At 47.9% G+C, this 14,311-nt stretch overlaps 1 protein-coding gene across 2 annotated transcripts in view; it reads right to left on the bottom strand.

Annotated features, from left to right (window-relative positions):
* The window catches only part of LOC144592204 (microtubule-associated serine/threonine-protein kinase 4-like), a 344,807-nt gene extending 331,365 nt beyond the window's left edge, over positions 1–13,442 (bottom strand). For both annotated transcript variants that reach the window (XM_078396718.1, XM_078396720.1), the window contains exon 1: positions 13,328–13,442. The gene's annotated coding sequence lies outside the window, so the exon portion shown is untranslated. The remainder of the gene's footprint in view (positions 1–13,327) is intronic.
* Positions 13,443–14,311: the final 869 nt, after the last annotated feature.

Genomic DNA, 14,311 nt, shown 5'->3' with positions numbered 1-14,311 from the left:
GTGGCGGTACTGGCTCGAAGGGCCGAATGGCCTCCTCCTGCACCTATTGTCTATTGTGTGTTTCACCAGTTTCTCGTGCGGCCCTACTCTAGCACATCTCCTTTAAACGTCCCCCCTCTGATCTAGTAGCTACACCCACCGAGTATTTGACATTTCCAGTCCGGGAAATAGTTGTATTATCTATCCTGCCCTATAGATTTTATAAACTTCTATCAGGTCTCTGGAGTTCAACTTCACTGGAGTTTAGAAGGATGAGAGGGGATCTTATAGAGACGTATAAAATTATAAAAAGGACTGGACAAGCTAGATGCAGGAAAAAAGTTCCCAATGTTGGGGGAGTCCAGAACCAGGGGCCACAGTCTTAGAATAAACTGAGGTGAGAAGAAACGTTTTCACCCAAAGAGTTGTGAATTTGTGGAATTCTCTGCCACAGAGGGCAGTAGAGGCCAAATCACTGGATGGATTTAAGAGAGAGTTAGATAGTGCTCTAGTGGAATCAAAGGATATGGGGAGAAGGCAGGCACGGGTTACTGATTGTGGACGATCAGCCAGGATCACAATGAATGGCGGTGCTGGCTCGAAGGGCCGAATGGCCTCCTTTCTTTACCTATTTTCTATGTTTCTATGTCGCCCTTTCTACGACGTTTCAGAGAAAACAACCCAATTTTGTCCAACCTCTTTTATAGCTGATACCCTCTAAACCAGGCAGCATCACCTAAATAACTTGTAGCAACTACTGTTGTTGGTTTACACAAAAGGACACAAAATGACTCAGCAGATCAGACATTTGGAGTTCGCGTTTGGACTCTTCTTTGACAGGTCCACTTTGGGTTGCCAACTATCTCACTCTCAAATAAGGGACAAAAAGTGACGTCACCGCCCCGCGCCCCACGTGACCTCACCCAGCCAGTGGCCATGTGCTCCTGCTCCATCAATGGCAGCTGCCCGGGCCAGGAGGCGAGTTGCTACGCAACCTTGGTTAGGCTGCACCCGGGCCTCCGGACCTACACTATCCAGGCCTACAACGGCCCCCGGGCCTACAGCGGCCTCCGGGCTTACACTGTCCAGGCCTACAGCAGCCCCCGGGCCTACAGTGTCCAGGCCTACAGTGTCCGGGCCTACAGCGGCCCCCGGGCCTACCGTGTCCAGGCCTACAGTGTCCAGGCCTAACACAGGACAAGGGCGGTCCTGTACGGGACAAACCAATTTAGCCCAATATACGGGATGTCCCGGCTAATACGGGACTGTTGGGAACCCTAGGTCCACTGCACACAATACTCCAAATGAGGCCTAACCAGAGTTTTATAAAACAGCAATGTGACTTCCTGACTCACACCGACTACCCCGATAGATGGAGGCAAGAATATTGCATGCCTATTATACCACTTTATCTACTTGTGTTGTGCTGTAGGGAGCTATAGGCTTGAACCACAAGATCCCTCTTGACATCAATGCCGTAGAACCAACTGGCTCCCATTTTCTGGAACGGTCCCCACAAAACCCCAGAAAGGGCAAAGGAACAGACACCTCAAAGTCACAAGATCATACAGTATAGAAGCAGGCCCTTCAGCCCGCCATGTTCATGCTGACCCATCAACATTAATCCCACGTCAACACTTGACCTGAGGCCATTAGCTGATGAGTGTTTTCATTCAGAGGGTGGGGGGGGGGGGGGTGGTATATGGAACGAGTTGCCAAAGAAGGTAGTTGTGCCAGGTACTACAGGCAGATGCATAGGAAAGGTTTAGTGGAAGATGGGCAAATGGAACACAGGCAAATGGAACCAGCTTTGACTGGGCTTCTTGGTCAGAATGGACAGGTTGGGCCAAAGGGCCTGTTTCCGTGCTGCAAGACTCAATGAGTGGGTGAATAGGACTCTGTCCAAAATTAATGGACAACCTCACAACTAAGGGCCGAGATAGAGTGAATGTAGAGAGGATGTTTCTAGCAGTGGGAGCATCCAGGACCAGAAGCCACAGCCCCAGCCAAAAAGGGCACACCTTTACAAATGGAAAAGAGGAAGAATTTCTCTAGTCAGAGGGAGGTGAACCTATGGATTTCATTGGCACACAAGGAAGGCGATGGAAGCAGAGTCATTGAGTATTTTTAAAGCGGAGATTGATAGATTCTTGACTGGTAAGGGCACCAAACGTTACGGGGAGAAGGCATGACAATGGGGCTGAGAGGGAAAAATAGATCAGCCATTCGGGCGGCACAGTGGCGCAGCGGTAGAGTTGCCGCCTTACAGCGCCGGAGACTTGAGTTCGATCCTGACTACGGGTGCCGTCTCTACGCAGTGTGTATGTTCTCCCTGTGACCACGTGGGTTTTCTCCGGGTGCTCCGGTTTCCGCCCACACTCCAAAGACGTACAGGTTTGTAGGTTAATTGGATTCTGTAAATTGTGAATTGTTCCTAGTGTGGGGTAGGATAGTGCTAGTGTATCGCTGGTCGGTGTGGACTCGGTGGGCCGAAGAACCTGTTTCGGCGCTGTATCTCAAGCCTAAAGATGTTGCAGGCGTGGAGCTGGGCATGCAACTGCAGTTCAGGAAAAAACACAAAAGGTCAGAGACGTAACGATCATTGCAGAGTGAAAAGAGACAACCTTTAATCACTTTTAAAAGACACTGGATGTCCAAATCTCTCCTGCGGGCCTGGCAACCCTCCCCCAACTGACGACACTCAGCTCGGCGATCGTTTCGCTCCAAACGCAGGCTCGACGATCGTTTCGCTCAACACCTTCGCTCAGTCCGCCTTAACCAACCTGATCTCCCGGTGGCTGAGCACTTCAACTCCCCCTCCCATTCCCAGTCTGACCTTTCTGTCATGGGCCTCCTCCAATATCATAGTGAGGCCCACTGCAAATTGGAGGAACAGCACCTCATATTTCACTTGGGCAGCTTACAGCCCAGCGGTATAAACATCGACTCCTCCAACTTTAGATAGTTCCTGTGTCCCTCTTTCCCGCCCCCCCCACCCCTTCCCAGTTCTCCCTCTATCTTCCTGTCTCCACCTATATCCTTTCTTTGTCCTGTCCCCCCTGACATCAGTCTGAAGAAGGGTCTCGACCCCAAACGTCACCCATTCCTTCTCTCCTGAGATGCTGCCTGACCTGCTGAGTTACTCCAGCATTTTGTGAATACTCACCCACTGAGAGCTCTCCTCACACCCCCCCCCCCTCCTCATTGTCCGCCACTCCCGTCACTCAGGCGGGTCCCGTGCCCCCCTCCGATCGGCAACCCTCCCCCAACTGTGTATGCGCGAATCCGGCGGCCATCTTACGTAAGTATTAGATCATCGGGCCCCAACTGCGTAGGCCCGGACCCGTTGGGTTCCCATTGTGATGTCGAACACGGAGGTATTACTGCGCAGGCGCGGCTGACGGGCAGGGCAAGTGGAAAAGGCATTTATTAAAGTTTAAAAAATCATTTTTGAAGTTTAAAAAGTGATTAACTTTTAAAATATAACAACCATTTGAACCGCAGGCCAATGGTGAGTAAGGAGGGCCTAAAATTGGTGCGCTATCGAGTACCGTTTTGGTTGTATGTCGGGCGAGCGCAAACAAACATACGTATATACAAGATGAGAGTTTTAGTGATATATATATTGATTTGGACAGGTATGAAGGGCTTGTTTCTACGCTGTATGTATGAGGTGTATCTGTACACTGTTAATGGCTCGATTGTAATCATGCGTTGTCTTTCCGCTGACTGGTCAGCACGCAACAAAAAGCTTTTCACTGTACCTCGGTACACATTACAACAGAACTAAAGTGAAAGTAAAGGCTGTGGTGGAGCAGACTTGACGGGCCGAACGGCCAATTCTGTTCTTCTGACTTACGGTCCATAACTAAAATTCAAGCCACTGTCATCAATAGCGTTGTAAATTTCTTGTAAATTAACATTATCTTTTCTGCTCCCATCTCGCCAAGCATTCTCATGCTTAATTTATTTTTTGTTTTAACAACGGCATCATCATGCAGCACGGTGGCGCAGCGGTAGAGTTGCTGCCTTACAGCGAATGCAGCGTCGGAGACCCGGGTTCGATCCTGACTACGGGCGCCGTCTGTACGGAGGTTGTACGTTCTCCCCGTGACCTGCGTGGGTTTTCTCCGAGATCTTCGGTTTCCTCCCACACTCCAAAGACGTACAGGTTCGTAGGTTAATTGGCTGGGCAAATGTAAAAATTGTCCCTAGTGTGTGTAGGATAGTGTTGTTAATGTGCGGGGATCGCTGGGCGGCGTGGACCCGGTGGGCCGAAGGGCCTGTTTCCGCGCTGTATCTCTAAATCTAAATCTAAACTAAACTGAAAGTAAAGGCTAAGCGGTGGAGCAGACTAGACGGGCCGAACGGCCAATTCTGTTCTTCTTTCTTACGGTCCATAACTAAAATTCAAGCCACTGCCATCAATAGCGTTGTAAATATCTTGTAAATTAACATTATCTTTCCTGCCCCCATCTCCACCACAGTCTCGCCAAACATTCTTACGCTTAATTTATTTTTTGTTTCAACAACGGCATCATCTGGCAGATCCGCACAAAATGATCCACGTTAATTAGATGTCATCGGCACAAATCCGACTCGGTCATTTAAAATTGTGACTGTCCAATTTGGGCCTTTTTTTGCTGCGTTACGTGACAGCTGTCTGCTTTACAAAGGGAGTCCAATCAATCATCTTGATAGGCACCGAACAAACCCACTCACTTCCCATTTCCCGAGGTCCTGATACATGTTATCTTCATCGTCCAGTTTTGGAACTCCCAGAAGAATCAAAAAGCAAAAGCAAAATGAACACAACCATGAGATTTAAATATTAAATATCGTAGACAAAAGATGTACCAGGGAACCATTTCACGCCCATAATGAGCGTCCCATGTGTTCCGTATTATGCATGCATAATCGCATAATAAATATTTGTGTTACGCATCTTTGCATTGTGTATATTACTCGTTAGAAACGTTAATTACACTTGGACACATCTGTACCATATTAATATGTTGTGCATTTGAGCCACAGTCTTCCTGTAATTAGGGCAAAGGCAGGCACAAGATGCTGGAGTAACTCAGCGGGTCAGGCAGCAATCGCTACGCCATCTAAACGTTTCCATTTGTAGGGCGATCAAGGGTCTGCACATACGAACAATTAAACACTCTTAATTCTTTTGAAAGCAGTGGATGGGCTACAATATTGACGCAATGATCTGAACTCAAAGCTGCTTGTTACTTCCTGACTACAGAACAATGCTTTTGCGATCCGAGGACTCAAACTACCATGCCTTGTCGGAAAGAAAACTGCAGATGCTGGTTTAAATCGAAGGTAGACGCAAGATGCTGGAGTCACTCAGCGGGTCAGGCAGCATCTCTGGAGAGAAGGAATGGGTGACGTTTCGGGTCGAGACCCTTCGAGAGGGAATGGGCGACCCGAAACGTCACCCATTCCTTCTCTCCAGAGATGCTGCCTGACCCGCTGAGTTACTCCAGCATCTTGTGTCCACCTTCGATTTAAACCAGTATCTGCAGTTATTTTTGCTGTAGTTATCTATATTAAGAACTGCGCTTTGTGATTTGAGAAACAAGGAAGGTTGCAACCACCTTCTTGAGTCTGAAGAAGGGTTCCGACCCGAAATGCCACCCATTCCTATTGTCCAGAGATGCTGCCTGACCCACTGAGTTACTCCAACATTTTGTGTCTATCTTTGGTATAATAGACAATAGACAATAGGTGCAGGAGGAGGCCATTCGGCCCTTCGAGCAAGCACCGCCATTCAATGTGATCATGGTTGATAATTCTCAATCAGTACCCCGTTCCTGCTTTCTCCCCATACCCCCTGACACCGCTATCCTTAAGAGCTCTATCTAGCTCTCTCTTGAATGCATTCAGAGAATTGGCCTCCACTGCCTTCTGAGGCAGAGAATTCCACAGATTTACAACTCTCTGACTGAAAAGGTTTTTCCTCATCTCCGTTCTAAATGGCCTACCCCTTATTCTTCAACGGTGGCCCCTGGTTCTGGACTCCCCCAACATTGGGAACATGTTTCCTGCCTCTAACGTGTCCAACCCCTTAATAATCTTATACGTTTCGATAAGATCCCCTCTCATCCTTCTAAATTCCAGTGTATACAAGCCTAGTCTTTCAACATATGACAGTCCCGCCATTCCGGGAATTAACCTAGTAAACAAATGCTGCACGCCCTCAATAGCAAGAATATCCTTCCTCCCTAACCAACATGTGGAGTTGCTTCCTCCGCAAGGTTTCATCCATGTACCGTGAGCTAGACAGACTGGCACTGTTGTACCAACATAAATATTGGAGTGAAAAATTGATTATTGAAATCTACAGATTCAGGTACAGTTTCATCCCAGCTGTTATCAGGTAACTGAACCATCTTACCAACAACCAGAGAGCAGCCCTGCCCTACCATGTACCTCATTGGAGACCCTCAGACTATCTTTGATCAGACTGTACTGTACCTCATCTTAGACAATAGGCAATAGACAATAGGTGCAGGAGGAGGCCATTCGGCCCTTTGAGCCAGCACCGCCATTCAATATGATCATGGCTGATCATTCTCAATCAGTACCCCGTTCCTGCCTTCTCCCCATACCCCCTGACTCTATCTAGCTCTATCTAGCTCTCTCTTGAATGCATTCAGAGAATTGGCCTCCACTGCCTTCTGAGGCAGAGAATTCCACAGATTCACAACTCTCTGACTGAAAAAGTTTTTCCTCATCTCCGTTCTAAATGGCCTACTTCTTATTCTTAAACTGTGTTAAAAAATTAATCTTGCGCTAAATGTTATTCATGTTATTGTCTTTATCATTATTTGGGGCAGCACGCTGGCGCAGCAGTAGAGTTACTGCCTTACAGTGCCAGAGAACCTGGGTTCAATCCTGACTACACATGTCTGTACGGAGTTTGCTTGTTCACAGCGTGGGTTTTCTCCGGGTGCTCCAGTTTGCTCCCACACTCCAAAGATGTACAGGTTTGCAGGTTACTTGACTTCAGTAAAATTGTACGCTTTACGAGGATGTTGCCAGGACTAGAGGGTGTGAGCTACAGGGAGAGGTTGAGTAGGCTGGGTCTCTATTCCATGGAGCGCAGGAGGATGAGGGGAATCTGATAGAGGTGTACAAAATCATGAGAGGAATAGATCGGGTCTTTTGCCCAGAGTAGGGGAATCGAGAACCAGATGACATAGGTTCAAGGTGAAGGGGAAAAGATTTAATAGGAATCTGAGGGGAAACCTTATCAGCAAATGCCAATTTCACCTCATGGTCACAGACTGCTTAAATATTGATTTCATTAATAATCATAAGTCACTGTTGTCTGTACTAATTCTAACAAAAAATTCAGATATTTTTGCATTTTGAACTTTTTCTTACATGTGTAACGTTTCTGCCAAATGAATGGAAGACATTAAAACAGTTACGGTTTATTGATTTGTACCTATTTAGTTCTTATACTTTAATTTTTTTGTTTAGTTTAGGAGCTACAAGATGGAAACTGGCCATTCGGCCCACTGAGTTTATGCCGACCAGCAATCCCCGTACACTAGCACTATCCAACACACTGGGGACAATTTACAATTTTTTTTTACCGTAGCCAATTAACCCACAAACCTGCACGTCTTTGGAGTGTGGGAGGAAACCGGAGCACCCGGAGAAAACGCATGTGGTCACGGGGAGAACGTACAAACTCCGTACAGACAGGAACGAACCCGGGTCTCTGATGCTGTAAGGCGGCAACTCTACTCTAATACATGAAACAGAACAGTACATAGGTTTGCCAACTTATAAGGGACAAAAGGTGACGTCACCGCCCCGCGCCCCACGTGACCTCACCCAGCCAGCGGCCACGTGCTCCCACTCCAACAACGGCGGCCGCCCGGGCCGGGAGGCGGGTTGCTAGGCAACCTCCATTAGGTGGCGCCCGGGGCTACATGGTCCGGGCCTACAACGCCTCCCGGGCCTACAGTGTCCGTGCCTACAGTGTCCGGGCCTACAGCGCCACCCGGGCCTACAGCGCCACCCGGGCCTAATACAGGACAAAGGCAGTCCCGTACGGGACAAACCAATTTAGCCCAATATAGGGGGTGTCCCGGCTAATAAGGGACAGTTGGCAACCCTAGCAGTACAGCGCAGGAACAGGCCCTGAGGCCCACTATATCTGTGCCGAACATACTGCCAAGATAAACTGATCTCATCTGCCTGCACATGATCCAATTCCGCCATTCCCAAAACATTCATGTGTCTTTAACTGTTTACTGTCGTTGAAAATATTTCTACTTCACATCCGTAACGTTTGTACAAAAAACAATTAAAATCTATATATTTCCTGAAAAATAAACATTGATTTTATCAGTCAGGATGTCCCAAGAAACCAACTCTGCCAAGTCTAAATGAGGTAGATCATTCCTGGACTATAAAAGATTTTGTGCACAGGCATCGGCCCTTCTGCCCAACTTGTCCATGTCGAGCAAAATGCTCCATCTCATCTAGTCCCACTTGCCTGCATTTGGAACATATCCCTCTAAAGCCGTGGTGTAGGAAAGAACTGCAGATGCTGGTTCACACTGAAGATGGACACAAAAATCTAGAGTAGCTGAGTGGGACAGGCAGCATCTTCGGAGAGAAGGAATGGGTGATATTTCGGTTTCGGGTCCTTCTCTCCAGAGGTCCCACTGAGTTAATCCAGCATTTTGCGTCCCTCTTCCCTCTAAATCAGGCACTGTTATTGTACCTAGGAATAGGATAATAGGAATCCGAGGGGTAACTTTTTCGCACAGAGGGTGGTGGGTGTATGGAACAAGCTGCCAGAGGAGGCAGTTGAGGCTGGGACAATCGTCAACAGACAATAGACAATAGGTGCAGGAGTAGGCCATTCGGCCCTTCGAGCCAGCATCACCATTCAATGTGACCATGGCTGATCATTCACAATCAGTACCCCGTTCCTGCCCTCTCCGCTGTCATTAAGAGCTCTATCTAACTCTCTCTTGAAAGCATCCAGAGAATTGGCCTCCACTGCCTTCTGAGGCAGAGAATTCCACAGATTTACAACTCTCTGAGTGAAAAAGTTTTTTCTTATCTCCGTTCTAAATGGACTACCCCTTATTCGCCTCTTTATTTAATATCACTTGCTCTTCCATCCTGGATTCTATCGCTCCCCTTAAAATGAAAAAGCCTAAGCCCAAAGGTCGGCCGTGGCTCAATGACACCACCAAAGCCCTAAGAAGGGAGTGCAGAAAATCAGAAAAAAGGTGGAAATGTGACAAGCTTCAAATTTCCTTCGAAATTCTGAGAAACAATCTTCTCAAATACCAGGAAGCAGTAAAGTCTGCTAGAGCACAATACTTCTCCGACCTTATTTCCAAAAACTCTCATAACTCCAAGGTCCTATTTAGAACAATTACCTCTGTCATATGTCCCGCCCCCAGTACCAGCTTAGTTGGGTCCCCTGCTAAGTGCGAAGAATTCGCTAAATCTTTCACCAACAAAGTTGAGAACATTAGAATGAACATTTCCCCTCCCACCCGTGACCTAGCTGTCTCACTAGTCTGTTCATCTAAATTGGACTGCTTCCAACCCGTCACTCTATCCTCCCTTGCAAAGCTTGTCTCCGCTATGAAACCTGCAACCTGTCCCCTTGATCCTGCCCCCACTGCCCTTCTGAAGGATGTCATTGCAATAGCTGGTCCCAGCATCCTCTCTATTATCAACAGTTCTCTGGCCACTGGCACTGTTCCAACCAGTTTCAAGCACGCGGTGGTCCAGCCCCTACTGAAAAAACCTAACCTAGACCCCCACCTTGCCTAGCAACTACAGACCCATTTCCAAACTGCCATTCCTGTCAAAAGTCCTTGAAAAGGCAATTCTAAACCAATTAGTGCCCTACCTGCACCAATACACCATCCTGGAAAGTTTCCAGTCAGGTTTCAGAGCCCACCACAGCACAGAGTCTGCCTTGTTGAAGGTACACAACGACCTGCTTCTCGCCATCGACACCGGCGACTGTGCAATCCTGCTCCTTCTCGACCTCAGCGCAGCGTTCGATACAGTGGACCACACCATCCTTATTGACCGTCTCCGGTACGCGGTTGGCATTGATGGCACTGCCCTGAGCTGGTTCGCTTCGTACCTCAAAGATAGGAGTTTCGCCATCAACATAGGCAGTTATTCCTCTGCTCCAGCTAGCCTCTCCTGCGGAGTTCCACAAGGCTCCATCCTAGGCCCCATTCTCTTCTCTCTATACATGCTCCCCCTTGGCCAAATCATTCAAAGGCACGGCATTTCTTTCCACTGCTATGCCGATGACACTCAGCTTTACCTCCCCCTGAAACCCAACAACCAGTCAAATTTAAACAGCCTCTTACACTGCCTTGAGGACATAAAATGTTGGATGGCACAGAACTTCCTCCAATTAAATGAGAGCAAGTCTGAGGTCATCCTATTCGCCCCCCCCCCCCCCCCCCCCGACTCCATCAAATCGATAACAGGCAGTCTTGGAAGTCTATCCTGCCTAGTCAAACTGCATGTCAAAAACCTCGGCATGATATTTGACTCTGCATTAAAATTTGATAAGCAAGTCAACGCTGTGGTAAAAGCCAGCTTCTTCCAACTTCGAACCATAGCTAAAATCAAACCTTTCCTCCAATTCGACGACACAGAAAAAATCATTCACGCTTTCATTTCCTCCCGCCTAGACTACTGCAACTCCCTATACACTGGGATCAGCCAATCTTCCCTGTCCCGCCTGCAACTGGTCCAAAACGCCGCAGCGAGACTCCTGACGGGTACCCGTAAAAGGGACCACATCACCCCGATTCTGGCCTCTCTCCACTGGCTCCCTGTACGGTACAGAATCAACTTCAAGCTCCTCCTATTCACGTATAAAGCCCTAAATGGACACTCCCCCCCCTACATCAAAAATCTTCTAACCCCCCTCTCTAACTCCAGGTCCCTCAGGTCGGCCGACTTGGGGCTACTCACTATCCCGCGGTCTAGGCTTAAGCTCAGGGGTGACCGCGCTTTTGCGGTTGCAGCTCCTAGACTGTGGAACAGCATCCCTCTCCCCATCAGAACTGCCCCCTCCATCGACTCCTTTAAGTCCAGGCTCAAAACCTATTTCTACTCCCTAGCGTTTGAGGCTCATTGAGGAGGCGCTGTGAACTGTTTGCGTGCTACTGTATGTTTCATTTTTTTCCTTAGTACCTAATCAGATGTACAGCACTTTGGTCAACGTGGGTTGTTTTTAAATGTGCTATACAAATAAAATTGACTTGACTTATTCTTAAACTATCCCATTGTTTAAGAAACGGTTGGACAGGTACATGATAGGACAGGTTTGGAGGGTTATGAACCAAGTGTAGGCAAGTGGGACGAGGGAAGCTGGGACATTGTTGGCCTGTGTGGGCGAGTTGGGCCGAAGGGCCTGTTTCCACACTGTATCACTCTATGACCTGCCTCAACTACCTCCTCTGTCAGTTCGTTCCATACATCCACCACCCTCTGCGTGAGAAAAAGTTGCCCCTCAGGTTCCTATTAAATCTTGCCCCTCTCACCTCAAACTTAGGCCCTCTGGTTCTTGATTCTCCTATCTCAGGTAAAAGACACTCCGCATTCATTCTATCTATTCCCCTCACTATTTTATCCAGCTCTATTACAACTGATTAGATTAAAACTAATCTTACAGTGGATTTTACCCTCAGTAAAGAAAACACATGCCGGAAAGCAAGGAAACACAAGCAGGATGGCAACTGCTATTATTTTACAAAATTCATTTTCTAACAATCAGATTAAGATCATAAGTGATAGAAGCAGAATTGGGCCATTCAGCCCATCAAGTCTACTCCGCCATTCAATCATGGCTGATCAATCTCTCCCTCCAAACCCCATTCTCCTGCTTTCTCCCCATAACCCCTGACACCCGTACTAATTAAGAATCTATCTATCTCTGCCTTAAAAATATCGATTAACTTGCCTTTCACAGCCTTCTGTGGCAATGATTTCCACATATTCACCACCCTCTGACCAACGAAATTCCTCCTCACCTCCTTCCTAAAAGAAAGACCTGTAATTATGAGGCTATGTACGTTCTCCCCGTGACCTGCGCGGGTTTTCTCCGAGATCTTCGATTTCCTCCCACACTCCAAAGACGTTCAGGTTTGTAGGTTAATTGGCTTGGTGTATGTATAAAATTGTAGGATTAGACACGGTGGGCCAAAAGGGCCTGTTTCTGCGCTATATCTCTAAACTAAACCTCTGGTCCTAGACTCTCTCACAAGTGGAAACATCGTCTCCACATCTACTCTATCCAAGCTACTACCACAAAAGGATTTTCAACCCCTTCTTAGCCGAAGAAAGCTAATGGCATGTTGGCCTTCATAACGAGAGGATATCAGTATAGGAGTAAAGACGTTCTTCTGCAGTTGTATAGAGCCCTGGTGAGACCACATCTGGAGTATTGTGTACAGTTTTGGTCTCCTAATTTGAGGAAGGACATCCTTGTAATTGAGGCAGTGCAGCGTAGGTTCACGAGATTGATCCCTGGGATGGCGGGACTGACACACGAGGAAAGATTGAAAAGACTGGGCTTGTACTCACTGGAGTTTAGAAGAATGAGAGGGGATCTTATAGAGACATATAAAATTATAAACGGACTGGACAAGCTAAAATGTTCCCAATGTTGGGCGAGTCCAGAACCAGGGGCCCCACAGTCTAAGAATAAAGGAGAGGCCATTTAGAACTGAGGTGAGAAGGAACTTTTTCACCCAGAAAGTTGTGAATTTGTGGAACTCTCTGCCACAGAGGGCAGTGGAGGCCAAATCACTGGATGGATTTAAGAGAGAGTTGGATAGAGCTCTAGGGGCTAGCGGTATCAAGGGATATGGGGAGAAGGCAGGCACAGTTACTGATTGTGGACGATCAGCCATGATCACAATGAATGGCGGTGCTGGTCCAGAACAAGGGGCCACAGTTTAAGAATAAGGGGTAGTCCATTTAGAACTGAGATGAGAACTCAAAACTTTTTCAGTCAGAGAGTTGTGAATCTGTGAAATTCTCTGCCTCAGAAGGCAGTGGAGGCCAATTCTCTGAATGCATTCAAGAGAGAGCTAGATAGAGCTCTTAAGGATAGCGGAGTCAGGGGGTATGGGGAGAAGGCAGGAACGGGGTACTGATTGAGAATGATCAGCCGTGATCACATTGAATGGCGGTGCTGGCTCGAAGGGCCGAATGGCCTCCTCCTGCACCTATTGTCTATTGTCAAAGGGCCGAATGGCCTCTTCCTGCACCTATTTTCTACGTTTCAAAAGACACATGTATATTTACGTACCGGTCAGAGCTCCCCCTAGGCTGCCTCGTCTCAAGAACTTGGTATCTTCACTCAGCTGCCTGTTAAACTTCAAGGCTTTGCCGATGCCATAAGCAAGGTCAGGATTGCTGGATTTGCGAAACGGGAAGGATGGCGGGCACAAGATGTGGTCAAACTGAAAGATAAAAGCAAAGACACTCGTGAATACCGCAAACTGTCCCGTATTAGCCGGGACATCCCGTATTTTGGGCTAAATTGGTTTGTTCCATACGGGACCGCCCTTGTCCCGTATTAGGCCCAGGGGGCGCTGTAGGCCCGGACACTGTAGTTCCAGGCAGTGTATATCATATCATATATCATATCATATATATACAGCGCGGAAACAGGCCTTTTCGGCCCACCAAGTCCGCGCCGCCCAGCGATCCCCGTACATTAACACTATCCTACACACACTAGGGACAATTTTTTACATTTACCCAGTCAATTAACCTACAAACCTGTACGTCTTTGGACAGTGTAGGTCTGGACAGTGTAGGCCCGGAGGCCCGGACGCCACCTATCGGTGGTTGCCTGGTAACCCGCCTGCCGGCCGCCGTTGGTACATCAGGAGCACGTGGCCGCTGGCTGGGTGAGGTCACGTGGGGCGCGGGGCGGTGACGTCACCTTGTCCCTAATTTGGGAGTGAGATAGTTGTCAACCCTAGTGCCATCTGTACGGAGTTTGTACGTTCTCCCTATGACAGCATGAGTTTTCCCCCGAGATCTTCGTTTTCGTCCCACATTCCAAAGACCTACAGGTTCGTAGATTAATTGGCTTTGGTATAAATGTGAATTGTCACGAGTGTGTGCAGAACAGTGTTAATGTGCGGGGGGGAGGGGAATCGCTGGTCGGCGCATAATCGGTGGGCCGAAGGGGCCTGTTTCGGCACTGTATCTCCAAACTAAACTAAATTACAGGATTGGCAGTGTTCACTGGGTGTATCGCCCGCTGTCACCTGATCCACAG

This window comes from Rhinoraja longicauda, chromosome 3, assembly GCF_053455715.1.
Source record: "Rhinoraja longicauda isolate Sanriku21f chromosome 3, sRhiLon1.1, whole genome shotgun sequence".
NCBI lineage: Eukaryota > Metazoa > Chordata > Chondrichthyes > Rajiformes > Arhynchobatidae > Rhinoraja > Rhinoraja longicauda.
The sequence above is the reverse complement of the archived record's forward strand: the minus strand, read 5'-3'. Positions and strand labels throughout refer to the sequence as shown.